Raw genomic sequence first — 17,887 nt, 5'->3', positions numbered from 1 at the left:
GTAATAAGGTCAAGAGATCAATGGGTAATCTTTCGAAAAGAAAAAAAAAAACAGACAGAGCAGCGTGATTCTGGGAAAGAACAACAGCTACCAAATGACTAAACCAAAGTCGATAACTCTGTACAGAGCCGCGGATTGCTATATAAGGAGCGAAAATTGCCTAAAACACAATCCAGCACACCTGTCTACTCAAGACGTAAAATGCCCCGAATGAGAGTCAGGCTGGCGCCAACGACCTCTAGTGATGGCAAAACAAGCCCACGGCACGCCTGGAAATAAATGGTCCATGAAAGGAAAACCGATATTTCAAGAAGAATATATCTCAACATCGAAGCAATCGCGGTGAGAAAAATGCAATAAAGGAATGAAGGGGCAGTGTTGGCTCATGTGTGTTCCTCTAGGCACAAGATCTGTAGAAGGCGAAAATAAGAACCTAATATAATAAGGATTCAGGACCTCTGTAATTGTAATCTATGGCGCCATCGCGAACAATAAAACTGTCTCCAGAGTCGTCAAAAAGCGAGAAGTACGGTTCCTGGAAGAAAATATTGAGTATGAGCATGCTTTCTTTCAAAGCCGTTCCCAAAGATAATTGTGAAGATAAAGAAAAGAAGATAGCTTGGCAATGACAGGCGTGGAGTATTGGTTGCCACCTCACCAGAAATATCCCCATCTCGTGTGAAAACCTGCGTCGTCTACTGCGCACATTTGTTGAAATCTTGCGATACTTCATTGCCGCAGGTACTCAGAGTGCTTGCGAACAAAAAGCTTCCGATGGACATGCGCTCTACGATGCTGGCTCCTGAGGTATAGAAAAAATATACAAGCTTTACCCATAGGCTAAACATTAGGTGCACTGGCGCATTACGGTGTCTTATCTTAATTTTAGGTTTCGCTCATCTTACGACTCGTTATTCAATCGAATCTGTGCGTTTATTTCTTATATTGAATTATTCGGCACTCTTTTTAAGATGTTCTAATACTATAAAAACTTGTTACTGTTGCGCAGATAACCACGGGTGGTGCAGAGTAAGTATTTTTGCATCATTAAAGTCAATGTGAACGATGATGAAAAAAGTGACAAATAGGGAATGATAACAAGTGGGCGATTGTGTGATAAGATTGTCTGTACGGGCAAAGTGCACTGTCATATGTTTGCTGTTTGAACTACAGTTACAATTCCTAAAAAAATATTCTTTTAAGAATCGTCAGTGTCACATTTATGTCAAATTGCATTCTGCGTCTCAGAAAACACGTTCATTCACTTAACAAGTGCTGTGAAGCCTGAAATTCTTTCTACCTTAAAGGCACGATTCAGGTAGGCGAACAGGCTGAGCTGTGTCAACATTGTTGTAGGGCACACGCAAAGAAATTTATAGATACTCCACGCATGACAGATGACATGTGTACAGGTCGCTACAAAGACATTAAACTCCAGGTCGGCGCAAAGCTTCATATTGTGCGAAATCGTTTTCCAACACCAGGACTCGAACCTGGGACGAAATAGCTTTTTATCTGTGGTCGGAAATTGATCTGAGTTACCCTAGAGCTGAGCACATCGCAGCCCGAGAGTGAATGAATCGACAACTACGAGCAACGCCACATATCAGTCTCGACATCAGAAGAGCATAAAAACAACAAAAAACAAAAATCACAGCATATATTCGGAGTGAATCATGATGCGTGGGGTGAAGCGTCCATCAGTCCGTCTGTGCTTGCGTCCATCCATTCGTTCTTGCTTCTGTCTGGGCTACCATCCATCCATCCGTGCGAATGTCCGTGCGTCCGGCCCTCTGTCTGTCTGTCTGTCTGTCTGTCTGTCTGTCTGTCTGTCTGTCTGTCTGTCTGTCTGTCTGTCTGTCTGTCCGTCCGTCCGTCCGTCCGTCCGTCCGTCCGTCCGTCTGTCTGTCTGTCTGTCTGTCTGTCTGTCTGTCTGTCTGTCTGTCTGTCTGTCTGTCTGTCTGTCTCTCCATCCCTTCGTCCGTACGCTCATCTAGTGAACGCTCCAAGTACCGCCATCTCGCATCTCTTCATCATATATTCATTATATGCAAGTACCGCTATCCAGTCGACATTCTAAGAACTAAACAAGAGGCGGCTACTACTACAAACACGGGACGTATGGCCCATGTCGTAAGGAGCTTCGCCCCTTAAAAACCAGCAAAAGGAGTTTGCAACCAACCACTGGTGGCGTGAAGCTAGCTTAAAAGTTACGTGTGTTTTTTTTTTTGAAAGAAATAATTTTCATGTTGTCTTTCTGCTAGCTTTCTTGCAGCTCACGGGCTGGCGTATAGAAACTAGTTTGCTGAGGATAGACAGGTGAACCATACCTTTTTTCGAAAGTGCAACTCTTTGGCGCCCGTTTCTGAGTTGAGCGGCATCGCCGACATTAGCTGATTGAGCGATAGAGAGAACAAAACGAACCTATAGAGCAAACGAAAACGAATGGATAGAGCGAACAAGAACGAACCGATGGAGTGAATGAGAACGAACCGACAAAGCGAACGAGAACGAGCCTATATATAGAGCGAGCGGAAACGAAAGAGGGCGAACGCGGAGTATGTGTACATCAGGAGCCACTGACCTCTAACCTCACTTTGATCCTCCGCCACGCGAGCTGGCCCACCGATCAGAGCTCGTGCACAGGTGGAGTTTGCACATTTACTGTGGCTGACTTCACCTGTCTGTGAGAAGCTATTGGGTTCGCGACTCCTGGAATGCGCTGAGAGGTGTGCGTAGCACTCGAGCACTGGCAGTCGCAATGACAGTGTGTAACGAATGCTACTTGCTACAACTGCTTATAAGCAAAACTTCAAAACCCAGTTTACATTGCCCCAACATGACAGTGCTTCGAGCGCGCACTGCCCAATATCTTAATGGTGGGTGAATTTTTGTTTATTTCTTATTTAAGGTGAAGGAGAGCGAAGCTTTCTATAGTTTGCATTCTCCTCAGGTGCCCCATCATTCAGCCACCTCATTTTCATCATACATGCTTTTTTAGGGGCGAAGCTCCTTATGCTGTGAGTCGTATGTTCCCTGTCGTCGTAGTAGTAGCAGCCAGTTTGCATCCATATATAGCCAGTAGCCATCCGTCCGTCCATTCGTTTGTGCGTCCGTCCGTGCACCCGTCTGTCCGTCTGTCCGTCTGTTTGTCCATCTGTCTGTGCGTCCGTCCGTGCGCTTGTCCATCCGAGCATGCGTCCGAGCGTCCATCTATCCATCCGTCCATCCGCTTCGCCCCACTCGTCATCATTCACCTCTTGGTTATGTGGTGTTTGTTTCTTTTATTAAACACAGCATATCATACAAGCACAAGCGGCCACACCCTGCATGGTCCAAACCTACTGACTAAAAAGCTTACCTTTCAGGATCGTTTGTCCCTGTAACTACTCGCGATGAAAACAGCTGAGCTTTCGTTTCCTGGCAACACATTTGCCGCAAGGGGCCGTGACATGCCCGAGTTCTACCGAATTGATGCAGAAAAAATCCGCTTGCTCTCTATGCACTAATTGCGTCGCCAAGATGTGGTGGCTCTGTTTACCTCCGAGCTGTTCCCGATGGGCTTACTTCAATAGCTAAGCTAAACAAACTTTGAGAAGGCGGGAGTCAGCAAATCTAACAACTTGCTTAGAAGCTCTCTGCGCGTGATCGTATTATACGCACGAAGTGCTCTATATCTTCTCGCTGGATCTATGCAGAAAAAAAAGACCACACGCGTAGCTTTACTTCCGCAAGGTGTTGTTTTGAGAGCCATTCCTCAGCCCACGTGTTTCTAAATAGGAAAGGCTGTTGGTATACACACATCTAGAAGTAATCCGTATCCGAAACTTATGTCAACACGTGTGTTTGCCGAAACATTTGAAGCGTGTTTTTGAAATTCAGAGATATAAATGTGAACACAGTGTCCTTATGTTTCATTTATTCATGGTTCATATCAGGGGTATAACGTCCCAAAACTACCATATGATAATGAGAGACGTCCTAGTGGAGGAATTCGGCCATTTCGACCACCAGGGCTTTTTTTAAAAGTGCACCCAAATCTGAGCATATGGGCCTACAGCATTTATTTTTATTCAATGCAGCGCGTAATGCACAATGCCCATATATACATAGTGTTTCAAGAAACAATACAATATTATTGCAAAATCAGCAGGAGACGCTATTTTCTCGCTGTGTTCACAGGTGCTTTTTATACTGTGGCAGGCATCTTAAGGTAGTCGAATACATCAATTGAAACAATATTAGAAAATTTTACTAATTAACTTTTTAATTAGTGAGGTTAGGCACTTAAGTGGAATGATGAAATTGGAGTCCTTCATGCGAAGAACCGACTGCCGCTTTGAGATTTCGCAAAAGCGGCCTATAGTAATAAGTGTGAAATAATATTAATAAAGGTCCCCCGAATTATGAAGCGAAAGGGAAAGTGAAACTCGAAAGAGCGCAACTGAAATGAGGGAGCGTTCTTGTATCAACCACCAACCGACTTTGTTGTGTGGGTGTGTGGTTTGCGTTCGCAATTACAGCACGCATATCGCGCGTACGTAAACGAACGGGGAAGGACTTCACCCCTGTAAACGCTGTTTTGAACAGTGACGCCATTGTATTTGTCTGCTTGTTGCGCCCATCGGTCCTGTTAGAAGCTATTGGGTTCGCGATTCCTGGAATGCGCTGAGTGGTGTGCGTAGCACTCGAGCACTGGCGGTTCCTTTTGCAATACGTAACGAAAGTCATATTGGTACAACTGCTCATAAGCAAACTTCAAAACACAACAGTTTACATTGCCCCTACATGACAGTGCTTTGAGGCACACTGCGTAGCATCTTCATGGTGGGTGAAATTTCGTTTTTTTCTACTTTATGGAGAAGGAGAGCGAAGCTTTCCATCAATTGCATGCTTCTCAGCTGCCTCAACATTCAACCACCTGATTTTCATTATGCAGGCCACAGGCTAGAGTGAACTAGCTCAGGCAGACCTCTCTCCTTTCTAATGAATTCTCACTGTGCCTCAATATCTCATCGGTCCTTTGATTTCGGCTTCGCTACAGAATTTAGGAGAACTTCATTAATTTTCCCTTATTACTGGAGGCAACTTTTCCAAAATCTCAAAATGACAATTGGTTCTTTACAAGAACGACATTGATTCTCTCATTTGACCTAACTGCACAACTCCACTAATTAAAGAAATAATTATTATAACCCAACTAATTACTGTATTAAATAATGTTTCAACCCTTTTATGAAGCCTGTTACTACAGAACAAGCAACTGTAAGGACAGCGAGAAAATGGCGTCTTTTGCTGATTTTTAAACTATACTGGAGACATTTTTTTAAACAACCGGTATATGCGCATGACTTAGTAGCTTATTTCAACATGTTTCACTTCGCAATATACGAAAACAAGAAAACAGTAGCTTAATAGCCCAAGATAGCAGCCCGAAAAAATATTACGGAAAATAGCTTAGGCATATATATTTCTTTCTCGGAAAAGTCATGGAGCACGCAGTTCTCATTAGAATAACCGACTTTCTCAAAGACCATGGCGCATTCCCGCACACCATGCTGGGGTTCCGCCGCAATCTCTCCGCACAGGATGCACTACTTCAGTTAAAGCACCACATTGTTGGCGACACTACCAACTCCACCAAGACGATTCTTGGCCTGGATATTAAAAAGGCCTTTGATACTGTCAAACACCAATCGATACTAAAACAAGTTGAGGCATTAGGTCTACGTTGTAAAATGTACAACCGGATATGTGATTTTAGTGCAAGCAGGCGCACAAGTGTCATCATCGCCGACGAAGAGTGACAAGATTTTGAGATGGGCTCGACGGGCAGGCCGCAAGGCTCCGTAATATCACCATTACTTTTTAATTTAGTGGTATTGAAGTGTCCCAAACGAGTGCTCAAAAAATGGCAGCATATCCACGGGGTGGATGATGGAGAGTGGGGCGAAGCATCCGTCCATGTATTCGTTCTTGCTTCCGTCCGTCCATGCGTCCATTCATGCGTCCACCCATGCGTCCATCCGCCCGTCCGTGCGTGCGTCTGTACGTGCGTCTGCACGTCCATCCATGCGTCCGTTCATGCGCTCGTCCATGCATCCACCCTGCGTCCGCCCATGCGTCCATCCGTAAGTGCAGCCATCCGTGCGTCCGTTCATGCTTCTGTCTGTGTGTACATTCGTCAATCTAGTCAACACTCCAAGTACAACAATCTCACGTCTTCGCATCTTTTCATTATATATTCCGCATATAGAAGCACCGCCATCCAGCAGACATTCCAAGGACTAAACGAGATGTGGCACACGCACACTTTCTTACGGCTGGCGCTTCGTGTCTACTTCCCACCTTTAACCACCTCGAGTTCATGGTATATACTAGTTCACTGTATTCATGGCACTGCGGCTCAACGCTCGCTAAACCTTTCTGAAACAAAGGAGGTTACGTCCAGCAAGTATAACGTAGCAACCTTTTCATGTCAGATACTGCTTAATGTACATGCCGATGGCTGCTAATGGGGAATGAGAAACAGAAGAATTTGGCTTTTAGTTAACGCAAACGCTGCGATTTTTTTATTGTTCAACAACGCACAGGAGAAATCTCCCACCGGCACCCCCTTGGAGGTCAAAGCGTAGGACATGTTACGTACTATGAGGGACGAACGGGTGCCGCTTTAAGGAGCTTCGCCCCTAAAAAGAGCGCGCTGCCAAATTCTGGCGACCAAGCGCTAGAAAGGCGCCTCAAGGTCAACGATAAAGAAGAAAACAAGCATCCAAAGACTTTCCAGGCACGCCGTCTTTCCACCCTCGGAAGCGTAGTTGCACCGACCAGCCTCCCCACATCAGCGGCCGAGCAAGCCCTGGAAGGTTCTCGAAGGAAAGGGATGTGGTGATGGAGAGTTGCGTCACGTGTCGCGGATGCCCCTCGAAACGTTTCGCTCTTTCCCCAGCTTGGCTGTGGATTGCGCCGACAAAACAATGAGACTTTTCTGGAATCTAGCTCGTAAGATATTTAACCGAGCAACAGAGATGTGGGAAGGAGGAGAAGAAGGAATGTTGCGCAAGTGTACGTAGGGTTTTTCCGCCGTGTGGGCGAAGCCTTTTGTCCTCAGTGACAAAGGAGGAGATGAAGAGGATTTTCACCTGAGGGGTGAAGACTCGCTCTACAAGCAGAAGAGTGTGTCTATCGCCAGCGAGCGAAGATGCGTTGCAACAGCTGCGCGTGGGAAGCCGACGTGTTACCGGCGAGGAAGTTTCGTGCTTGGAGAGCGGCCAACAGAAGACGCGAGGTTTCCTGCAAGAGAAACTTCGGGGGCAGCGGAATGACAACAGCACTGGACTTTGAGTGAGTGATTCTTGGAAGAGTATCATTCAGACTTTGTTCCAAGGACTTTTGACTGAATAATTTTTCTTTAGGTGTCTTAGTTGTTCGCTGCATGTGATTGCATTGTAGCGCGTATTGTTGTTTGTGTCCGTTGTTTCGAGCGTGGCTGATTGTACTGTGTAGTACGTTGTTTGATTGGTGATATATCGTATCCAATTACTCTAGAGTGTGCACATTTGTGTATCGTTTGATCTGCCATATTTGAGAATATAATTTTGTTTTGTTTATCAACTCCCGGCTTGGACTTGTTCTTTAGAACACAGCCAGCGTCCGCTGGCGCGCCAAATAGGGCCACTTCTAAATTGTCCGCGCTTTGCTGGTGCAGCTCAGGGGGCCAATACTTTGGCCCTTGGAATTAGCCCAGCGATCGCCTCCTTAATTAACGGGACCTGTGACATGGGGCTACAAAAGAAATTATCGGAAATACCCGGATCGTATCACAGTATATACGCGGACAACATCCCCTCTGGGTTCCCGGAGGAGGCTGTGACAGTCACGTCGAGAGAACGCTACAGGTGGGAGTAGACAAAGTTCAGGAGTACTTGCAAGGAACGGGCGTCGAGTGCTCAGCAACCAAGTCCGAACTTTTAATCTACAATCGCACAAGCAGAGGCCGCAAAACCTCACGTGGCGAGAAAAGGGAATCTTTCAAAATACGCGTTCTGTTGGCCGACGGCACTCCCATACCAGACGTAGACAGAATCAGAATTCTGTGTTTACACATACAGGCAAATGGCCATAATGGTGAGACTGTGCGCCGTCTCCGTCATTCAGTGGACGACACGATCAGACTCTTGCGTCGTATCACGAATAGACGTAACGGTCTGCGCGAACACTGCGCAATCCGTCTCATGCAGGCTTATGCGATAAGCCAAATAACATACGTTGCTCCTTACATCAAGTGGATAGGCTCCGAAAAAAAAAATCAAGTGCATGATACAAAGGCTTTTAAGAGAGCCATCGGCCTCCAGATCAACGCAAGCACCTAAAAACTTCTAGAACTAGGACTTCACAACTCACTCGACGAGTTCATCGAGGCCCAAGACGTTGCGCAATGCGAATGCTTAACAAAATCAAAGACGTGTCGACACATCCTAGAGTCGCTGAGCATCAGATATCACGCTAAGCAAGGAAAACAGGTGGAGGTCCATGTCTCAGTCCGCAACCGCTTCATCGTTCCGCTGATTTCTAGAAATATGCACCCGACGCACCACATCGCACGGCGAAACGAGCGTGCTAGACAGCTTCAAAAGAAGTTTGGTAACAGTACGGATGTGGCATACGTAGAAGCCGCGATATATAAAGGGAGAAGAGCGCACGCAACTGTGTTCGTTGACCGTCAGGGCAGAGGCCTCGCGAGCGCCGCGGTGACAGCAGGACACATGTAGGCGGCCGAAGAAGCCGCGATAGCCTTAGCACTCCCCGCAGCACCGAATGCAGAGATTGTGATAAGCGCTCTCGGGCGGCAGTCCGCAGTTTGGCGCGCGGCCGTGTCTCGCGGGAAACGGCGCGCATCCTTCAAATGTGCGGAGATGGCAACTCGACGTCACCCTCACAACCCCAAACTTCAAAGGTTTTCCTCTTATGGACCCCGGCACACACCAGCATTCCGCTAGCGAGAAACGCGATGGCCCACGCCGCAGCTCGTGGTCTTACTCGCCGAGCCGTGGCTCTCTATGTGGCCACCGCCTCTGACTCCGAGAGCGGGATCATGCATCTGCTAAATCAAGACACATTGATAGGCACGCAGCAACAAGATTCAGAATGGTCATGATGTTATCGTCTTACAACGTTCCGTGACATCACTCGACACTATAGGCTCGAAAGACGTAGGTTCCCGCCACCACACGAGAAATAAGACAGGCACGATGCCGTAAGCTTTTGCTTACTCCAAACCCATTCCTACCTTAGCCCGGTCGTTCTACGCCACCTCTAGCCGAACCTATACCCCACCGATATGTGTAAAGCGTGCGGGCACAGAGCGACGCTCAGCCACACGCTCTGGGATTGTGCAGGCGACGACAGTAGTGAAACGCCACCAATCGCGATCGGCCTATAGCGGCCGTCAATACCAAATCACAGGGAGCCTCGACCTCACTAGTTTCTGCCGCCGCCCCGGCTGCGGGAGCCGCGCGGGACCTTCTTCGTCGGCGTCGCAGCCACTGGGAGGCGGCCCTCCAAAGCCCAGAGATGAACTACCAACTCTGGGCTGTCCGGCAGGCCGAGGATGCCGCCCGAGTCCAGAAGCTATGAGCCGCCACCTAGAGCCACCGAGACTGAATTGCCGGCCCATTGTGTTCAATAAAGTATTTTCTCTATCGTCACCGAAAGGGCCCCGCCACGGTGGTCTAGTGCCTAAGGTACTCAAGTGCTGATCCGCCAGTCACGAGATCAAATCCCGGCTATGGCGGCTGCATTTCCGTTGGAGGCGGAAATGTCGTAGGCCCGTGTACTCAGATTTGAGTGCACGTTAAAGAACCCCAGGTGGTCGAAACTTCCGGAGCCCTCCACCACGGCGTCTCTCATAATCATAAGGTGGCTTTGAGACGTTAAACACCCGAAATCTATCAATCAATCATCAATCGATATCGGAGGAATAAGTCAACTGAAGTTTCAAATGAAGTTCACATCATCACACCTTAAACGTCACAGTATGTTTTCTCTCCCACGATGTTCGTTTTCCGATGCAGAAATGATCGAATAGTCTTCATAATCAGATGGGCGAAAATTATCCCTCAACGCGCCTTTTGGCCGTGAACGTTGTCTACAAAGACCTAGCCCTATAGAGCTTTGTTTTGAAAAGACCCCCATGCAATCGTCATGTCAGACTAAGCGTCACGTTCACAAATGTAATGCGTGGGAGAAGCGTACAATCGCCTAAGGGTTTCCTGCATGAGGCTTGGGTTACGCGCGGTTGATCGCCAAAGGCCAGCCCATTACGAAGGCCTGACCCACGACCTCCTGGAGGTCATGGTCTGACATACCATTCGTCATCGTCATTCACAGCATCAAAAAAGCGTAGTGGTCATGCGACTTCTCAGTTTCGATGATGATAATGAAAAGAAGAAGATGATAATGATGAAGTAGCCACATCAGATGGCTTTCATCTTTCAGGCGTTTTAGGCGAATGCTTGCGCGTCTTCGACGACGTGCGTTTGAGATAAGCTGTCGCTCTAACCACATTGTTAGAGTCTTCACTTGAACTCGAATTGCCACCGCCTTCAATCACTGAGCTTTCAGACCAGCGCGTTTGAAACGCTTTGGGCGTTTGTGCTGCATTGGCACCTCCTAAAGTTGCGCGTTCGAAACGCATTTGTGTTGCATTGAAGGTGCTGGCAAGTCATGTTCATGTCAAAGAGCTCTTCCGATGTGAATACGGGGGGTATGTTGTACAGCAAATTAAGTTCCCTCTGGCTTTTAGCGTTCAAATCGCGGGAAATTGTCACCGTCCGTAGATTGAATGAAACCAGAGGTATACACGGGTACGCATTTCCCTCCATATATTTACTTTTTGAACAAACATACACATGGATTGTGTGTATTACATCACTAAGGGTTCAATACAATTCGACTTCGCGAAGTAAAAGTTAGAATCACAACCCCATTTCCCTTCATGTAAATAACAATAAAGTCATAATTTACTTTTCTCGGCAGCAGTTGGTATACGGCATTGTATTTAACACTTGTTGATTCCCGTGGTCATGGCAGGGGGAGAGAACAGAGACCGCCGTGAAGCCGCTGTTTGCAGACGGACTGACTGCGCTTCTTCGTTTCACCCGAGGCAAGGTTCGGCCGCCTCGATGTCTAGGTCAGCTCCTTCAAAATCCTGTTGCCCTCTCCCAAGAGTCTTCTGCGGTCAAAAGATTAGCGCGGACCGTGTTGGGTCCGCGCAGGGGGAACTTATTGTGTATTTCGGTACCATACAGGAGGCCCGCTCAGGAGCCGGCTTCGATGAAAACATTTTGACGTGCAAATTTACGAAAAACGGGGAATTTCCATATTCCACGACATCTACGGCAGCCTCTGCGACAGCCCAGGCTCGCATAACGAGCGCCCGCCCGGTATACCTCAGGGGCGTCTTCGCAAAGGGTACCTCCCCACTGCTCCTGGGTAAATGTGGACCGAAGAATTGGAGGTAGGGGAAGGGAAGTAGGTGGCGGTGCACTCTACGGTAACGTGAAAAGTTGTGGGAATAGCGCCACAGCCAGGACAGGCATCAGTATGAGTCGGGTATATTGTATGCATGAAGTATAAGGTTCGAGCAAGTTCGGGTGTAGTCGCAATGTCTGGCACAACGTGTTCTTGGCAAAAATTCACTTTAGAATTGATTATTGAACAAAGCCCCTTTGAGAAAGAACGCTCATGTCAGGAAGCAGGAACAGAGACCATCATTTTTCAATAGTACTGCGTTTCAATATCTAAATATATGTGGTTTCGGTACCACAATCAAGCCTTTTTTGTTTACTCGCATATGAAGTTTTAAAGCAGGTGAGTTATTGTTAGAGGTGGCCGGCTGAAAAAAATTGACGATATGTTACCCTATATGTAGTTCTTGAAAACGATAGATATTAGAACAGTTGATAATGCATGAAGCTATGTAATTAGGGACGAGTCTTCCTGCAAGATATTACACAGCAGTGCAAGAAACACGCATAAAGTTACTTTAACCTTCTCAGTCAAGTTCATTATTTTTTCCTCCTCCAGTGTAGCTTTCTGCAGCTCACGTGGTTTTCTGCTGCCTCAGGTATCAACACGCCTTTTACCGACCGACACTGACAAATGATAACGTCTTGTTAAGACGTTCTATGACGTCACTACGACATCATGATGACGTCACCAGCTTTCTTGATTTGGGGTGTTTTAGAACTGGCACGTAACAACGTAATGGTATGAGTTTACCACTCGGTGTAGGTATTGAAGCTTGAGAAGACAGATGGGGCTTGCGAAATATCGTATTAGTCTCATTAGTACAAGCACCTACATAGCCTTGCAATCTTCTGGCTAGCAATAATTTTCACTCTTACTCTCACATTGCAGTATCCTTTTAACTTTATTTCTTGCGTACAGAAATCTTGTCTCTTTTTTAGAGATACATGGCTGTTAGTATTAAAGACAGATGTCAAAAAGGAAACAATCAAAGTGTACTGATTGAGTTTCACAAGGTCACTGACACTTTCTTAAAACATACCCGAAAATGCCAACGAGCAAGGAGAGTAGACGTGCGCGTTTTAAGTAGAAACCAGCCGACTAAAGAGCGTAGTATACCGGACATTGCAAAAGTTCCCGGCTGAACTGTACCTTTGACATCAGCGTCAGGTGTTGACTCCCAATACGGGACGGCTCTCAGCTCTCCCATAGTAGAGTACTAAGTACTCTAAATTGTTAACCACTTTTTCTAAAAACATTCTATTAAACCACCGCTCCACGTCTGTAGGAAAGTGCGAAGCTGCATCAGTTTAATTTTTTTGGTCTGGTGGCACAGAATTGTTATCGCGTCCAGCGTTAGCTCAACCGCGAGATCAAGGCGGTTTTGCAATCCCCGACGTTTCCGTCACCGCTTCTACATTGTGCCTCCGCACTCTATGGCGAATACTAAGCAATGATGGCATGCCCACTCAGACACTGGCTCACTACCATCTGGGGCCATCACTACGCGTCTTCTTGCCGGATAGCCAAATAAACCAAGGTCCCCAATCAACTGAATTACCATCTTTGTATCGAGCCCTTCTGGCATTTCACCGACGTTTGGAAGCTACGTGCCCAGAGACAGAGGTGGCCGATTCTAAAGTGGTGGACACCATGGCCGCCCTTCTACGGCCCTTGGTGGCCCAGCATCGTCGATCTGCAATGAACCGCGCTCGGAAACCAATAACTGCCGCAGTGTTGCCAGGGCATCTCAGAGACTTTGTCTGGAGGTTGGGCTGGGGCTGGCTCCCCACACGAGATCGGTTGCAGCGATGGGAGGTAGTTCGCACTTCCACTTGCCCGAACTGCGTCATGGTAGAGACCAATGGACATGCGACGTTTGAATGTGTGGTTTCCCGCCTTTTTTGCGTGTGGTTAATGCTGGTTTTCGGGGACAGGGTGTGCGAACTTTTGATTCTAACGGCCGACTTCCACGTAGCCGCTTCTCCGCTCTGTTAATAGTTTCGGGGCTGTTCAGCCTTTGGAAAAACCGATGTGAGGCCGTAGCTGCCAATTGCCGCCGGCGTGCTTTTGGCCAATACTGGGGAGATTGAGACGAGAGATCCTCGCGTTCCTTTCCTAGGAGCTTTTCTTCCTCAGGGAGCAAGAGTTTCTGCGGCATTGGTCATGCCCTTTCGTAAAGGTGGAACACGAAAGGATACAACTAATTGTTCGACCGACTTGGTGCTAAGCAGCGCCCGTTGAGTTGTTTTTTATGATTTCATTTGTTACATATCGTGTTTCATTGCATCTATTGTATCGTCATACTATTGTATCATGATATCGCATTGAGTTCTTGTGTACATATATGCCAACATTGTCATGTATATTAGAGCAAATGTCTTCACTGTAACGTAGTGATGTTAGTCGTGAAATATAGATGTGCCGAAGTGTATGTGCCCTGTTACTGGAATGGTATGAAGCCTTTGTGTTCTGTACATGCTGGAAATAAATGTTTTCTAAACACAGGAATATGGAACCAGTAAAACAATCTTTGTTCAAATTTTTATTGGCCTAGTCAAGTGTGAGGCCCTCGGGGGACGGCTTCATGCTTTATGCTCTACCGTAGTAGAATACCAAGTACTGTAACTTGTAAACAACTTTTCTAAACACACAGCCTCATAAGGGCCTTTATCCCACACTCCAGAAAATGCACATTATTTTGTGGAATTACCTCGACGACCAGTTCGAAACACAAGGTGAACAGCTTTTCCTTCAACGATGACAGAAACGTCTTTTCAGAGCAAAAGAAGGACAGTTGGAGTTTCCAGTTGTTCTGTGCTAGCGAAGCTTCAAATGTAGTATGCCGGCATGCATGAAATTATTTAAATTATGAACAATATGATCCGTTTTATTGTTTACTTAACCTTTCACAATCGAATACACAGAGATAAATTGATTTTAGTGGTCATTTGTAAAGTGTGTGCTCTATTTTTACTTGTTTTATTGTTTAGTTGGTTTATGTACAGGTAAAGTTTACAACAAAACTTCCCCTTTTCAGCTTCCATGGCAGAGCGCATACAATATTCGAGTGCGTTCACTGTTTGTTATAAACACATACACCGCCAATACCTGTGTTTGTCGTGGTCTATGTGGAACACCACAAAAAAAACGAAAAAAAAAAATGCCGCCCACATCTTCCCACAGGGGGAGCTCAAGTAAATGCGTCGCAAAGTAGAGGGGGGGGGGGGTATCGCGTGAATTGTCCTACTTAGGTATGGTTCGAAAATGCTTAATTGTTATTTCGCCTTTGTTATTCCTATTTATTGAATGAAGGGTAAGCGTTGCCTTCAACATCAAGCTGGTCAGGCGAAAGCCAAAAAAAGACGCCCTTGACTGAATTCCATCACGCGATCCAGTGCCTACATACATATACGGGGCGACTAGCAATGATTGCGCAGCGCGAGCAGTCGTTTTAGGGGCGAAGCTCCTTAAACCTTGGGTCGTGCGTCCGTTATGTATGTAGTAGTAGTAGTAGTAGTAGTAGTAGTAGTAGTAGTAGTAGTAGTAGTAGTAGTAGTAGTAGTAGTAGTAGTAGTAGGTAGTCACCTGCAGTTTATTCCTCGAAATGTCCGCTGCACGGTGGTACTTCTATATGATTAAAATTTGGCAAATCCCACGTACAGTGGGAATGAATGATATGCGAAGTACGAATGAGGAAGGTTGACATGTCACCTTAAAATCCACACAACGTTACGAGGCGGAGGCAAATTATGCCATACATGACTTCCATATCATGGTAATCATGTTTTGAGGTGTCACTTACCTTCGCCATCTATTCCCGTCACCTAATACAAAAGTTGGTATATGTGGAGATAGCAAAACAGCCGCGAGCATGCTATGAGCGTAGCATGTAGTCATGCTCCACATGACATGCATGCCATGATTACTTTGTTTGGACGTGTAGTTTACCTTCCTCGTCTATTCACGTCACGTAACATCAAATTTAGTTGAGCTAGCAAAACGGCCGCGAGCGCGCTATGAGCGTAGCATGTAGTCACATTTTACATGAGATGCATATCGTGATTATTATGTATGGACCTGTAATTTAAATTCATCGTTCATTCGAAACGTAATAACAAATTTGATATATTAGAAGCTAGTAAACGGCCGAGACCACGCTAAGAGCGTAGCATGTAGCTATGCGTTACCCGACACGTATACCATGATTGTCATGTTTCGACGTGTCATTTACCTTCGTCGTCTTTTCACGTTACGTGACACCGCAATTTGTATATGCGGAGATACTGAAGTATCAGCGAGTGCATCATGAGCGTGGTGTGTAGTCATGTTACATGACACGCACCTGATGATCACGTTTACAAAATTCCCATATTTTCGTCATCTATTCACGTCCCGTAATAACAAATTTGGTATTACGAGACGTCCGCGATGCGCGATGTAGTGAAGCTAGCGAAATGGCCGCGAGGGCATCATGAGCATTGCATGTAGTCATGATGTTGCATGACATGCACCTGATGATCATATTTGCACCAGTCATATACCTTCGTCATCCATTCTCGTCTCGCAATACCAAATTTGGTATTTGAGAGGCCAAATAAACGACCGCGATCGCATTATAAGCGTGGCATGTTGACATGTTACATGACATGCATGTCACGATTTTCCTGTTAGGGCCTGTCGCTTGTGTTCGCCATGCATTCATGTCATACCATACCAGTTTTGCAACATGTCATGTGAACGAAATTACCGCAAGAGCAGCGAGACCATGAAAAGTAATTGTGACATTCATGGCATACATGTGATGATTTTCCTGTTATGACTAGTCGCTTATGCTCGCAATACAGCCATGTTATGTCATACCAAGTTTGGCATTGATACCACTACCAAATGGCAAGGAGAGCTAGAAGTCATAGGCGGCTAGGTAGATAGATAGATAGATAGATAATTATATGGATAAATAGATAGATAAATAGATAGATAGATAGATAGATAGACAGATAGATAGATTGACAGATAGACAGACAGACAGATAGATAGATAGATAGATAGATAGATAGATAGATAGATAGACACGCTCAAAGTTTCGCATTTAATATATATTAAAAAGATGTCAGATGACGGTACTTGAAGTGTTCATAAGACGGATTGATGGACGCACAGCCCGACTGTCAGAAACACGGACTCATGAACGGATGGACGACAGGACGCACAGACGGAGAAACGGCCGCACGGACAGATGCACGTGTATGAACGGAAACAAGAACGAACAGACGGACGGAAGCACCGATAGACTGATGGTCGCTTCGCCCCACTTGGTTTGATTCACTTCGCGGATATGCTGCGATTTTTTTTAATAGCAGAGACTGCCTTCGTCGGCCTTGCTTGGTGAGAGAAGGTGGGGGGGAGAAAGGAGCGACCGTTTCGTGGGTGCTTTCCTGGGACGGCGCAAGAAGCGAGCGTGCGCAGTGGGGGTGTGGACGGCGCCGAAGCCGAAGTTTGACATTGTGTGACTAAGGAATTCTCCACATTTACAACGCGGCTAGAGTCATAATCGAAGGTAGCCGTTAACTGGCATTCGAGCGTTCTACTAAAAAAACGCCAGGCCTGCGTGGAACGCGCCGCACAGTGGCAGCGAAAGCTAGATGAGCGGCGTTTCAGAGCCTTTCTCAACACTTATTAGGTAACTGCTGAAAGCACACTTGTTGGTACCTACTACGCCATTATTACTAATAATGTTTGGGTAGTAGACTATAGCATTCGCTATGCTATTTTTCGCCATTCTTTCGAGAAGCGACGTGTTTGCTAATCACTTGTAAGAAATTTTGTGCCAATTGATCGTGCAGTGGCTGACTACGATAAGGAATTATGCCTAAAGTGGGTATGCCCACAGTGAATGGGTGATCAAAAACTAGCTTTTGTGATGAGTTGAAGCATTGGATGACCTACTGATTACGCTATTCGCATTGTTTCACGCCTCGTTGTTCTTTTTCTGTTCTAAAATGGTTTAATAATCATGTTAACGCAATTCCTTTTTCAGCATCAACCCTGCCCAAGGCATGTTTGTGAATATGTCTCAAGTACCGGTCTGGCTGAGTGGTAGCATCTGGACTGGCCCACATTGTACCGGTGTTCGAGCTCCACTGTGTTTTTGGTACTAGGCTTTTTTCCTTACTTCGCGATAGTGGTTACAGACACGGGTGGCACCATCAGCGGCAGACTACGACGCCACGCGTAACCTAAGGTTGATCTCATAACAGCTTTCGTTGTTAAAGCTACGCTGGACCTTGTAACTGATTCGTCAAAACGACATCATGCAGGTGTCATGTGAGGTTAGTATTCGCGTGAGCAGCTATAG

The 17,887-nt window shown here is 46.3% G+C and overlaps 1 long non-coding RNA gene across 2 annotated transcripts in view; it reads left to right on the top strand.

Annotated features, from left to right (window-relative positions):
* The window catches only part of LOC142769032 (uncharacterized), an 81,715-nt gene that overhangs the window by 36,715 nt on the left and 27,113 nt on the right, over positions 1-17,887 (top strand). Inside the window, exon 2 of one of the 2 annotated variants that reach the window (XR_012885615.1) lies at positions 17,570-17,683. The exons of the other annotated variant lie outside the window; for it this stretch is intronic. This is a non-coding gene — a long non-coding RNA (uncharacterized LOC142769032). The remainder of the gene's footprint in view (positions 1-17,569; positions 17,684-17,887) is intronic. 2 annotated transcript variants of the gene reach the window in all.

The sequence above is a fragment of the Rhipicephalus microplus genome, chromosome 1 (assembly GCF_043290135.1).
Source record: "Rhipicephalus microplus isolate Deutch F79 chromosome 1, USDA_Rmic, whole genome shotgun sequence".
NCBI lineage: Eukaryota > Metazoa > Arthropoda > Arachnida > Ixodida > Ixodidae > Rhipicephalus > Rhipicephalus microplus.
This window is presented reverse-complemented; position numbering and strand designations above follow the sequence as displayed.